General features: G+C 44.4%; 1 pseudogene; it reads left to right on the top strand.

Annotated features, from left to right (window-relative positions):
- Positions 1-8,959, top strand: LOC132087216 (cytochrome b-like; annotated as a pseudogene).
- The last annotated feature ends 4,777 nt before the right edge of the window (positions 8,960-13,736 follow it).

The raw sequence follows: 13,736 nt of genomic DNA, 5'->3' as shown, positions 1-13,736 counted from the left end.
CCTACTATTCTTCCTAATCACCATACTCATCCTAATCATTGCCAACAACCTATTTGTCCTGTTGATTTCCTGAGAAGGAGTTGGAATCATAACCTTCCTACTAATCAGCTGATGACACGGCCGAGCAGAGGCCGACACCGCCGCCCTCCAAGCCGTACTTTACAACTGAATCAGAGACATCAGACTTATCCTTTGCATAGCACAACTAGGCTCCACCACAAATACCTGAGAAATCCAACAACTTCCTACCCCATCCCAATCTCCTACACTACCCCTACTAGGTCTCATCCTAGCTGCAACCAGAAAATCCGCTCAATTCGGCCTCCAGCCATGACTCCCAGCTGCAATAGAAGGGCCAACGCCCGTATCCGCCCTACTCCACTCCAGCACAATAGTAGTTGCCGGAATTTTCCTACTTATCCGAACCCACCCTCTATTCAATAATAACCAAACCACCCAAATCCTGTGCCTCTGCCTAGGAGCTTTATCCTCACTATTTGGAGCCATGTGTGCCCTCACCCAAAACGACATTAAAAAAATCATTGCCTTCTCCACTTCAAGCCAACTAGGACTAATAATAGTCACAATTGAACTAAACCTACCCGAACTAGCCTTCCTCCACATCTCAACTCACACATTCTTCAAAGCCATGCTCTTCCTATGCTCAGGCTCCATCATTCACAGCTTAAATGGAGAACAGGACATGTGAAAAATAGGAGGACTCCAAAAAATACTCTCCACAACCACTGCATGCCTTACCATCGGCAACCTCGCCCTAATAGGAACATCGTTCCTAGCACGATTCTACTCAAAAGACCAAATAATTGAAAGCCTAAACACATCCTACTCAAACACTTGAGCCCTACTCCTAACCCTTCTAGCCACATCATTCACCACGGTACACACAATCCGCATAACCGTACTAGTACAGACCGGCTTTGTTTGAATTCCGCCCTTGACCCCAGTAAGTGAAAACAACCCCGCAGTAACTTCCCCTGTCACTCGCCTTGTGCTGGGAAGCATCCTGGCAGGATTCCTCATCACCTCATTCATCATCCCCACAAAAACCCCTCCAATAACCATGCCACCCTCTATTAAAATAACCTCCCTAATTGTAACAGCCCTAGGCATTGCTTTAGTTCTAGAAATTTCAAAAATAGACCAAACACTCATCCTCACAAAACAAGCTCCCTTCTAAAACTTCTCAACATCCCTAGGATACTTTAACCCCCTAACCCACTGCCTAAGTATAACCAACTTCCTCAAAGGAGGAGAAAACATCGCATCCCACCTAACTGACCTCTCCTGATACAAAATACTAGGTCCAGAGGGGCTAGCCAGCCTGCAACTAATAGCAACCAAAACTGCCACCACCCTCCACTCAGGCCTAATCAAAGCTTACTTAGGATCATTCGCCTTATCCATTCTCATCATCCTCATATCCACATACAGAAATAACCAATGGCCCTCAACCTTTGTAAAAACCATCAAATCCTCAAAATCATCAACAACACCCTAATCGACCTCCCAGCACGATCAAACATCTCAATGTGATGAAACTTTGGGTATCTAGTAGGCGTTTGCTTAATTACTCAAATCGTCACAGGTCTTCTGCTAGCTGTGTACTACACAGCAGATACCAATCTAGCCTTCTCCTCTGTCGCTCACATATGCCGAGACGTACAATTCGGCTGACTCATCCGCAACCTCCACACAAACGGAGCCTCCTTCTTCTTCATCTGCATCTACCTACGCATCGGCCGAGGACTCTACTACGGCTTATACCTGTGGAGGATATTATTAATAGTTGGTTAGCTGAGAAAGGCCATGCTGACATAATGCTGCTGGTTAAGCTGAGAGAGGGAAGTCAGCAGTCAGTAAGCTGAAAGGAGAAGTCAGCAGTCGGTGTCCAATGACAGGCAAGGACAGACTGCCCTTGCCGCAACATGAGGATAGGGAAGAGAGATTCTTCCTGAGAATATGTAGAAAGTATCAAAAGTATAACCATAAGAATGCAGAAGTAGGCGTAGTTGCTGATATGTAACTAACCAATCCTGAGCTCAACTTTTGCAATATGTATGAAGCTCATTATGAACTGTATTTACCCTGCTGTACTAATCAATAAAATCGGGCCTGTGATGATCTAATTGATGTCCTGGTCTCCTTCCGTCGACACATACCTAAACAAAGAAACCTGAAACATTGGAGTCATCCTCCTCCTAACCCTCATAGCAACTGCTTTTGTAGGATATGTCCTACCGTGAGGCCAAATATCATTCTTAGGAGCTGCAGTAATCACAAACCTATTCTCTGCCATCCCTTACATCGGGCAAACACTAGTCAAGTGAGCCTGAGGCGGGTTCTCTGTTGACAACCCTGCACTGACCCGATTCTTTCTCTCCACTTCCTCCTTGCCTTCGTCATCGTAGGCCTTACTCTCGTCCATCTCACCTGGTTTACACCCTTTATCCTCCGATTAATATTACAAAAGGACAACGCATCACACAATTGGTACCACTATCACAAATGACATCGGGAATACAATCATTTACTGGGCAAACACGGGATGAAAAAGGTTTTGGCTCTACTGGCGTTACACTTTTGACTGTGGATTTACAAAACAGATCAAAGCAAAAGGTTTTAATTACTTATGGGCATCAAAGCATAACCCTTTATGGATTTTTGGATACAGGAGCAGATACCAGCATCATTTCTCCAGAAGCGTGGCCACAACATTGGCCTCTATTTCCATCATCAAACATGCTCACAGGAGTAGGAGGATTTACATTGGCAAGCAGATCGCCGCTTTTGTCTGTGTGCATTGAGAATCGACAAGTATCTGCTGTGTTTTCAATTGTTCAATTGCCTCCTACAGTTTCGTGTTTAATTGGAAGGAACATTTTAACACAATTGGGAGTGGTGTTAACTAATCAGCACCCTTTGGGGTAATTGCCATTGCTTGGACTTTCCCCATTCCACTCACCTGGAAAACGGATACACCGGTGATGGTTAAGCAATGGCCATTAAAAGGGGAGAGTCTTATGCATGCCCATGAATTGGTAAAGGAACAATATACAAAGGGACACCTACGACTATCCACGAGCCCTTGGAATACACCTATTTCTGTAATCAAAAAGAAATCAGGGAAATATCGTTTGATACATGATTTGAGGGCTGTAAATGACCAGATGGAACCAATGGGGGCCTTACAGCCTGGTCTTCCAAATCCAGCTATGATTCCAGAACACTGGCCACTTTTAATTATTGACCTAAAGAATTGTTTTTTCACTATTGGGCTGCATCCTGATGATATGAAGAGATTTGCTTTTACTTTACTGGCAATATATCATGGAGAACCAGACAAAAGATTTGAATGGATGGCATTACCACAGGGCATGCGCAATTCGCCCACGTTTGTCAGCTTTATGTTGATGCTGCATTACAGCCACTACGTCGCAAATGGCCAGCAACTATAATATATCATTATATGGACGATATTTTGTTTGCACAGCAACAACCATTTTCCTCTTTGCAGATTGACAGCATTAGAGATACTCTTGCAGCATATTCGCTTGTTATTGCTACAGAGAAAATTCAGACCACAAAGCCATGGAAATATTTGGGATGGACTTTAACTGATCAAATAGTAATACCTCAAAAACTGGAATTACAATTAGATATTAAGACTCTGCATGATGCACAGAAGTTGCTGGGAGACTTACAGTGGTTGAAGCCCATTGTGGGAATACCAAATCATTTGTTAGAATCCTTACGGCCTTTGTTAAAGGGCGTTGACCCCACTACTCCTGTATACCTGACAAAGGAGCACCATCTTGCCTTGCAGCAAATTAGTAACTGTGTACAACAAGGGTATGTGTCTCGTCGACAACTCGATCACCCCATTGACCTTACCATCTGGAATAGCCCTTGCCATTTGCTTGGTGCTCTCTCTCAACAACAAAAGAAAATGGGGGAGATACGGGTGTTGGAATGGTTGTCACCACCACTACAGCATAAGAAAACAATATTTTCAAAAATCGAACAATTGGCTGCGTTAATCAAAAAGGGGCGTCTCAGAATTACTGAAGTGGATGGTCGAGAACCCGCTACCATTAGATTGCCTATGGAAAAAGAAACCCTGGACTGGTACTTGATTAATTCAAAGGATCTACAGGAAGCATTATTGACATCATCTGCTAAAGCAGAGACCAGCAAATTAGTGCCCAGAGTTTTGCAATGGATGACAGAATGGAACTGGATTACCCGACCATTGAGAGAAGAACACCCCATAGAAGGAGCTATTACAGCTTTTACAGATGCAGGAAAGATATCAAGGCGTGCTGCTGTCACCTGGCAAGAAAAAGGACAATGGAAGCATCAGCTCCTCACAGCAGACCCTGCAGATAGCTCACAAACCTTGGAATTGTTAGCAGTAGTATGGGCAGTATCCAACTTACAGGAGCCTTTAAATGTGGTCACAGACTCTATGTATGTCACAGAAGTAGTCAGACAAATAGAGGAAGCATCAATTAAGGAAGTGAATAATAAACGATTGTATGAGTTACTGGTACAATTAAGAAAAGCTTTACGGGAGAGAAAAGCAGCGTATTCTGTGATTCATATTAGGAGTCATAAATGGTCTGAAGGTTTAGGAGAAGGGAATGAACGTGCAGATAAATTGGTTACCCTACCCATTGATAATTCTTGTCCTATTGATAAGCATACATTGGCCAGAGAAGCACATAGTAGGTATCATCAAAATGCAAGAGGATTAGCAAAACACTTTGAGCTGAGTTTGTCAGAAGCTAAGGCCATTGTTAGAGCATGTCCAACATGTAGTTATCATAATGGTGGAATAGGTCTAGGCATCAGGGTTAATCCTCGAGGTTTAGAAATAAATGAGAAATGGCAAATGGATGTTACACACATAGCTAGATTTGGTAAAGTCAAGCATGTGCACGTCACTATAGATACATATAGTCATTACATATGGGCTACGGCTCAGGCAGGAGAGAAAGCTATACACATTACCAGACACCTGTTAAGTTGCGTCGCGGTTATGGGAGTACCAAAGAGTATCAAAATGGATAATGGTCCAGCTTATGTAAGTGCTAGAGTCCTAGTAAGTGCTAGAAATTTTTGAATCAGTGGTCTGTTAAGCATGTGACAGGTATTCCATACTCCCTTACTGGACAGGCAATAGTGGAAAGAGCAAACGGCACCCTTAAGCAGTATATTGAAAAACATCAAGATTTGAGAGATCCACAAGCATGTTTGGCTAAGGTTCTGTATGTGATTAACCATTTATGTATTTTTGGGGAAGACGATACCCCCCCCTGCAATTAAACATCACCCAAGGTCAGGTCAGGAAACTACTAAGGAAACAGAGGTCTGGGTTAAGTATAAGAACCCGAGTACAGGATTATGGGAAAAACCTGCAAAAGTATTATATTGGGGTCGGGGGTATCTTTGTGTTTCCTCACCTACAGGGCCTTTGTGGGTGCCTGCTAAGTGGACTAAACCTGTTTTTGATGCAGCCTCTGGTGGATCGCCTTACGGAGGAGGACAAGGAGCGACTGGGGAAGAAACTGCTTCTAGTCCTACAACCACTACTGTTACAATTGAAGGGGTACTCGAAAGCGGTGGACAGAGCACTGACACATCACTACCGGACAGCCCAGGAGCTGATTGGTTTTATTGACTCATTATCAACCTTTCGTTTAACAAATCCAGCGAAAGAACATTGCCTTGACTGTCACAATCCACATTGTGCTGCTTGGATAGCCCTACGTTGTGGGGGTTGTGATAGAACTTTTTGGATAGAACAATCATTATTGTGGGATTTGTGGTGTCACACTTGTGAGCACGAGTACACGTGGGGTAAAAGCTGGCAAGATGAATTAAGGAGACAAACAGGGCAAAATGCATATATAGCTTTAAATCTTTATGAGTCTCCTGAACAGAAAATTCTTGCTTATTATCGATGGGAGGTACAATGTATTGTGAATAGAATTAAGGTTCAAAGTAAATCACGCATAGTTTCTATAAGGTGTAGGAAATTAGTACCTTTAACACAGCATTCAATTGTAGGACCCTTCAAGAGGAATCCTGATAGAGCACTAGATTGCTGCATTGAAAAGTTGCAAAAATTGAGTTTGCAAGTGGCAGGACCAGTAAAATTAGGAGCAGCAAGATTGAAGATAGATAAGAAAAGGAAGGCAAAAAAGGGAACGATTTCATCTGAGTAAGGATATCAGTGAGCCTTCAAACTTACCTCATGCTATACCTGTAAGCAAGGATGCTGATTTAGAGTTAGATCAGTATATTCAAAAACTGACTCAGCCTTACAATAGACAATCTAGCAAACCAGGGAAAAGACAACGAAGAAAGGAAAAACAAAGCAAGCAGAAAGAAAAATGAGGTTTGTTCTTGTTATACTGCTCAATGCTGTAGCAAGTGAAGCAGTAGGAATAACACACTTTAGTCAAACAAGAGAAAATTTATGGGTGACACTTGCTAATCAAACTAACCAATCATCGCTTTGTCTTAGTCTTGGAGGAGTCACTAACCCATTTCGAACATGCCTGGTGGGACTTCCGCTGTGGTCTCCTGGAGAATTTTGCAGTTTGATAAACAATCAAACCTTATGTATGTCTAACATGTCAAACATCACACTGCCAGTACAACAAGGGTATACTGCAAGTCAGAGTGATGGTTATCGCCAATGCTTACTAATCCAATCACTTAACACTTCTTTGCATTCTCCTCCTGAGGAATTGGATCTTTTTGGAAGTACAAACGCCAGTATGTCTAACACGACAGCTGGCGGATGGTTTAGCTTCAAATTTTCGGATGCTCAGAATTTAAACCAACCTAAAGAAACATGGGCCACCCTAGATTGATCCCTGAATGTGAGTAAATTCTCTCCGCAGCATTACAGTCAATGTAACGGCACAAATATCACCGCACCAATGAAATTACCCACAGGAATATTTTTGATTTGTGGAGACAGGGCGTGGAATGGTATACCAGCCAAACCACAGGGTGGACCCTGTTATTTGGGGAAATTGTCATTGTTTCACCCTAACGTATCCTTGCTAATGCAGCTGAGTCAAAATTCAAACAGGAAGAGACGTAGCATACATGACTTAGACTGCAGCCAGATAGGAGATCCACAGTTTTGGGGTACATTCAAACAAGTGGTAGTTTCAACTATCTTGCCAGGAGGATCTGCCAATAAAGCTATGAATTTAGCAAAGCAATTAGGGTGCTGGGCAAAGGATGAGCTAAACAAGACATCACAAATTCTAGACATGCTAACCGCAGATGTGCAGAGTGTTAACCATGCTGTTTTGCAGAATAGAGCTGCTGTAGATTTTTTGCTCTTAGCACAAGGGCATGGATGTGAAGAGTTTGAGGGAATGTGTTGCATGAATTTGTCTGATCATTCGGTGTCCATTCCCACTAAGATAAAAGAACTGCAACAGGGACTTCACAGTCTCAAGGAAGAAGAAGGATTAGGAATTGGTGAATGGCTTAAAAGCTTAGGACTTGGGCCATGGCTGAGGAACCTTGTGATCTATGCCATAGGACTACTGGGTGTAGTTTTACTGTTTTTGCTTATTTTGCCTTGTATCTTTAACTGTATTCAAAACATGGTCAGCCGCACAATAGCAAAAACCTGGCAAACTAATCTCCTTCCTCAAGAAGAAAACGGGGGAAATGTGGAGGATATTATTAATAGTTGGTTAGCTGAGAAAGACCACGCTGACATAATGCCGCTGGTTAAGCTGAGAGAGGGAAGTCAGCAGTCAGTAAGCTGAAAGGAGAAGTCAGCAGTCGGTGTCCAATGACAGGCAAGGACAGACTGCCCTTGCCGCAACATGAGGATAGGGAAGAGAGATTCTTCCTGAGAATATGTAGAAAGTATCAAAAGTATAACCATAAGAATGCAGAAGTAGGCGTAGTTGCTGATATGTAACTAACCAATCCTGAGCTCAACTTTTGCAATATGTATGAAGCTCATTATGAACTGTATTTACCCTGCTGTACTAATCAATAAAATCGGGCCTGTGATGATCTAATTGATGTCCTGGTCTCCTTCCGTCGACACATACCTAAATAAAGAAACCTGAAACATTGGAGTCATCCTCCTCCTAACCCTCATAGCAACCGCCTTCATAGGATACATCCTACCATGAGGCCAACTATCATTCTGAGGAGCGACAGTAATCACAAACCTATTCTCTGCCATCCCTTACATTGGGCAAACACTAGTCAAGTGAGCCTGAGGCGGGTTCTCTGTTGACAACCCTGCACTGTCCCGATTCTTTGCTCTCCACTTCCTCCTTCCCTTTGTCATCATAGGCTTTACTCTCGTCCATCTCACCTTCCTCCATGAAACAGGCTCAAACAACCTGCTAGGCATTCCCTCAGACTGTGACAAAATCCCCTTCCACACATACTACACCATCAAAGACATCCTAGGATTCGTACCAATGCTCTCCCTACTCCTCTCACTAGCCCTTTTTTCCCCCAGCCTCCTAGGTGACCCAGAAAACTTCACCCCAGCCAACCCGCTAGTCACCCCTCCTCACATCAAACCCGAGTGATCTTTCCTATTTGCTTATGCCATCCTCCGATCCATCCCAAACAAACTAGGAGGCGTAGTAGCTCTAGCTGCCTCAATCCTCATCCTGTTCCTCACCCCACTACTACATACATCAAACGAGCAATACCCTTCTGCCCCCTATCACAAATCCTATTCTGAACCCTAGTCGTCAATGTCCTCATCCTAACCTGAGTAGGCAGCCAGCCAGTAGAACACCCCTTCATCATCATCGGCCAACTAGCCTCATTCACGTACTTCACAATCATTCTAGTTCTATTCCCCCTGATTGAGGAAGTTGCCAGTGGGCTGCTGCACACTTACAGGAGCCTTGCTTTTTCCACTGTGTGAGCACAGCCTGCAAACTTGCAGGGCAGTGTTAAAATGATTGAGTGAATTGCTCCTGTGCTTTTTGCTGCCTATGGCATTACTTATGGTGCCTATTTTAATGACATGTTTCACAAGGAAGTAGATGTTTCCTCTGTACTTAGGTTAGGGTGTATCCTAACCTGGCTTTTGTACATCTTCCTGCTCTTTCTCAGTGCCTGAGTTTCTGATTTTGAAACAGAAAGAGCATTAGGATGCCACTGGTTTGGTAAAGCTCCTGTCAAGGCATTCAGCTAAAAAGGGGGTGTCTGTAGCCACAGGGGCAACTAGATATATACATGTAAGTATCCGCACTCCAGTGTAGATGCCCTGGACACCCCAATCAGGCAGATAGGAGCGGGCTCAGACACTTGGCTTCCCTGCACCAAGGCAAGGTTCTGATGACACTACGACAAGGTGGCAACCTTTAAGTTTTTAAAGGTTTATTAAACCTTAAGAAAAGACTGTATAAGGAAAGATTGCAGCACTGGGAAGTCTCCATGATTAACAGCCACATGCTCATCTACAAAAGGGATGCTCTGCTTTTTATACCCTTAGCCCCTGTTGTGGTGTGCTGTATTGTCCCATTTTTGGCCTTCCAGGTCACTTTCCCAGGTGTGCCTATGCTCTCTCCCTTCCCCCTTGCCCCCATGCTGAGTAAGTCCTGTCAATCAGGCTTAACGTTCCAGCAAAGCATCATGTGGTTGGTCAAGTTCAAAGGATGCCCCTATGCCCAGAGGTCATTGGCCTGTCTGGGTGTCATCTTCCCCTGAGACCGTGCCCCTCTCACCTGGTTGGGTGCTCACCTGTACCTCCCCTCCCCCTGTCCCTGAGCTTAAAAAGGTGATCAGACCATGCCGTCGGTGATTCTGTTGGAGCAGTTGCTCACGTTCAGACCTCTGTAACCATGGAATAAACCTCTGGACATTAAACCCTCCAGCGGAATCCTCTCCTTTTTCTCTTCACCATCGCCTGAAGCTATTCCTCCTGAGGTGAACGGGGTTCCAACAAGCCTGGACTTGTTCAGTGCCCAGCTGCAACCACCAGCTAGCCAAGGTATCTCTGGGGTGACACGCCGCAGTTGCTGCCTTTGGCCCAGCAGCGAGGGTCAGACTGGCCCAGGCACAATCTAACTGGTAATATTGGGAGCCTTTTTTCCAATAAGCCCCTCCCAATGTTTCGTCAGTCAACTCCTTCTCTGCTGTCCAGTGGTGGAGATTACTTTCTTGCATCTTGATTGGAGGTCAGGTGTTTTTACACCCTGCCTGCTGGTCACAAGCCAGCCCTCCCCAAATGCCCTGACTACCAAGACTATTACAAAGGGGATAAGAAAGAGGACAATGAGAGGACATATTACAATAACAGCACTTAACATTTGAACAGAATATCTATCTACATAATATCTATCTCTTAATTGTGAGAGCCAACTATTACATTACTCACTTATAATGCACAGAAGCAGGAGAGAAGGCACTATTGGCATAACAGCTGAAATCATTGCTAACAAATCTCCCCACATATTTGCACCTTTATTGGACATGGCCAGGACTCCTGTGGATGTACATCTCTGCCTTTCTTGCCCTTTGGAAGCAGTCAACCTGGAAACTTGTGGGGAAACCAAGGGCTTTGTGGGGGCTGCATTGCTCTGCACAGACCCAGGCCACCCGTGGCACAGAGCTTTGGTGCCTAAAAAGATCAACCAGCAGAAAACAGCTGGAGAAGGTTTCATTTGGACCTTTCTTACCTGCTAACAGAAGTTGTCAAAATGAAAGTGACCAAGCAGGGCCTGATCCCTGCTGCCAGCTGAGGGTTAGAAAGGAGGCATTACTTGATTTCAGTGCTGGGTGCAAAGGGAATCACTTCCCTAAGCCCTGCACACCCTGCACTCTCACCTACCGGTTTGTATCCATGGAACTAAGACATATTCAGTACTTTGCTGAAACTCAAGGGCTAAACATTACCTCAAATTTATTGACATATTTCAATCACTTCTCAGAATTTATTGACATCAGAGTAGGAGTGTCCTGTAGATCCCTGCTGGTCATTGTCACAGGTTCAGGTGACCCATGCAGAAAATAACCCAGGACAAAACTGGGCGTGCAAAGCAAATTCATTCTATTAGTTGCAGTAGCATATAATACATACTGACCTCTGGATTCCCAAAAATCCACTGAACAGGAGAAGGATTTGGAGTGGGGTGCTTGGCAGCAGGGGCAGGTAGGCAGTGCATTTCCAGGACATCCCCTGGATCAAAATGCTGTGCATCCCATCCTTCTCAACCCTCCAGCCCAGAACTAGGCCTTGTATCTCCTGCTCGGGAGTGGAATTTTACAGCAGGAGTTAGAGCAGCAGCTCTCACATGCCTGGCGTGTGAGATGAAGCCATGATGGCTCAGGATGACTCCATGACTCCCTGCCACCAAGGGCTCTGTTGTGCATTGTTCTCCTTTCAAAGCTTGACTGCCCACCCATTGACCAATCCATTGTTTCTCTTTCAAGGCTCAAGGTCCCACCTGTTAAACAAGACACTTCTTTTCATTGTCTTGTCAACCTGCTCAAACATGGTTTAAATATGGCAGGGTCTGGGACACGACTCCAGTTCCTGACACAGTCATTTGGGAAATATTCCCATTCCTCAAACTCTCCTTTGGTGGTCAAGAGCCTCCTAAAACACTTTCTTCCCTTTGAATGCATTCCAGCTACCTTCTTAGCAGGAACACTCTCCTAATTTTCAAGGCCAAGATAGCCACTTGCACACAGTAAGCACTGCAGTGGGGGAATACATGGTTCAGCACTCCTGTTAAAGCTAACCGCCAACCTCCGTAGAACAAAACACAGCCTTATAAACAAAACAGATATTATCATAAATTCCCACTTGGCCTCTCTCCGAGATTTACAGCCTGACATGCTGTCATTACTGAATTTATCTACAGGAACACTTAAATACATCCTTCATTTCCCAACCCCCAATCCCCTTACCCCCCCCCCCTCCCCCCAGCCTGTTTTCTTCTTGCTTTCAGGGTATGTATAATAATGCATCGCACTCTCTGCCCCATCAGACAGCTCATGAAATGTAGGATAATCCACATTACACGTCAAGCTCTTCCACCAAAAATCCAAACATTATCTCCCAAATGGATGGTATTCGGCCAACCTACCTACCAGGCACATTCTTGCTTCAGGTACCATACAACCCAAGTATTTCTACCCAAGGCCAAGCTGCAAGCATCACCCAAAGACCCAGGATCTTACCTAATGTACACAACACCCAACCTAGAGAATGAGGAATATCCCAATACACCTTTGAGTTCCCCTAGTCTACAGGATTTGCCCACCTCCTAGGTGATATTCTCAGCCAACAGCCTTCAAGCACTGCCAAGCCAGAAGACATGGTTATCTATTGATTGTGCTTCTCACGAGAATCAAGCTACTCAACGTCATATGTGCTTTAGGTTACCGCCCTCAAGCGCATACCTCTCCTATACTTGCTCTTTTGCACTATTGGTTGTAACTTCAGGATCATAACTTGCTTCATTCCTTAGTTTGGACAATGTAGGGATATGTGGCTTAGTTATTTGATTAAAAAAAAAAATAAAAAAAATAGATGCGTAAAATGGAATTTAAATGTTAATTCCTAGTGAATGATAAAATAATTACTATGTCTGGCAACCATTACACTATCTGTTGTCTAGAGGTAGGTAGCGCGCCCTCCATGAATGGGGTCAAAGTGCATCAGTGCCAAGTTTGCGACAACCTTATCCGTTAGATCATGACATTCTGGGTGTTAGGGGATTCATATGCTCGGCGGTCATGTGATGGACATGTCAAGAGGAAGATAACACCTGCTCTGCACTTGAGGGGCTTATTGAAGAGACGCTAAAAGAAAACAAGTGTAAGAGGTCGGTATGCCGAGGTAATGAATAATAACCTAAAGCACATATGATGTTGAGTAGCTCAGTTCTCGTGAGAAGTGCGATCAATAGATAACCATGTCTGGCTTGGGAGTGCTTAAAGGCTGTTGGCTGAGAATATTACCTAGGAGGTGGGCAAATCCTGTAGACTAGGGGAACTCAAAGGTGTACTGGGACATTCCTCGTTCTCTAGGTTGGGTGTTGCGTACATTAGGTAAGATCCTGGGTCTTTGGGTGAGGCTTGCAGCTTGGCCTTGGGTAGAAATACTTGGGTTGTATGGTACCTGAAGCAAGAATGTGCCTGGTAGGTAGGTTGGCCGAATACCATCCATTTGGGAGATAATGTTTGGGTTTTTGGTGGAAGAGCTTGACGTGTAATGTGGATTATCCTACATTTCATGAGCTGTCTGATGGGGCAGAGAGTGCGATGCATTATTATACATACCCTGAAAGCAAGAAGAAAACAGGCTGGGGGGAGGGGAGGGGGTAAGGGGATTGGGGGTTGGGAAATGAAGGATGTATTTAAGTGTTCCTGTAGATAAATTCAGTAATGACAGCATGTCAGGCTGTAAATCTTGGAGAGAGGCCAAGTGGGAATTTATGATAAAATCTGTTTTGTTTATAAGGCTGTGTTTTGTTCTAGGGGGGTTGACGGTTGCATCTAACGTGTCTCCTTACTATGGGGTATTTGGCCTGGTTGTAGCAGCGGTTGCGGGGTGACGCTGACTAGTGAGTTTGGGGGTCCCTTTTGTTTCTTTGGTACTGGTTATGGTTTATTTAGGGGGAATGTTGGTTGTGTTTGTGTATTCAGTGTTGTTGGCAGCGGATCCTTATCTGGAGGCTTCGGGTAGT

This window comes from Ammospiza nelsoni, unplaced genomic scaffold, assembly GCF_027579445.1.
Source record: "Ammospiza nelsoni isolate bAmmNel1 unplaced genomic scaffold, bAmmNel1.pri scaffold_55, whole genome shotgun sequence".
NCBI classification, from domain to species: domain Eukaryota; kingdom Metazoa; phylum Chordata; class Aves; order Passeriformes; family Passerellidae; genus Ammospiza; species Ammospiza nelsoni.
The sequence above is the reverse complement of the archived record's forward strand: the minus strand, read 5'-3'. Positions and strand labels throughout refer to the sequence as shown.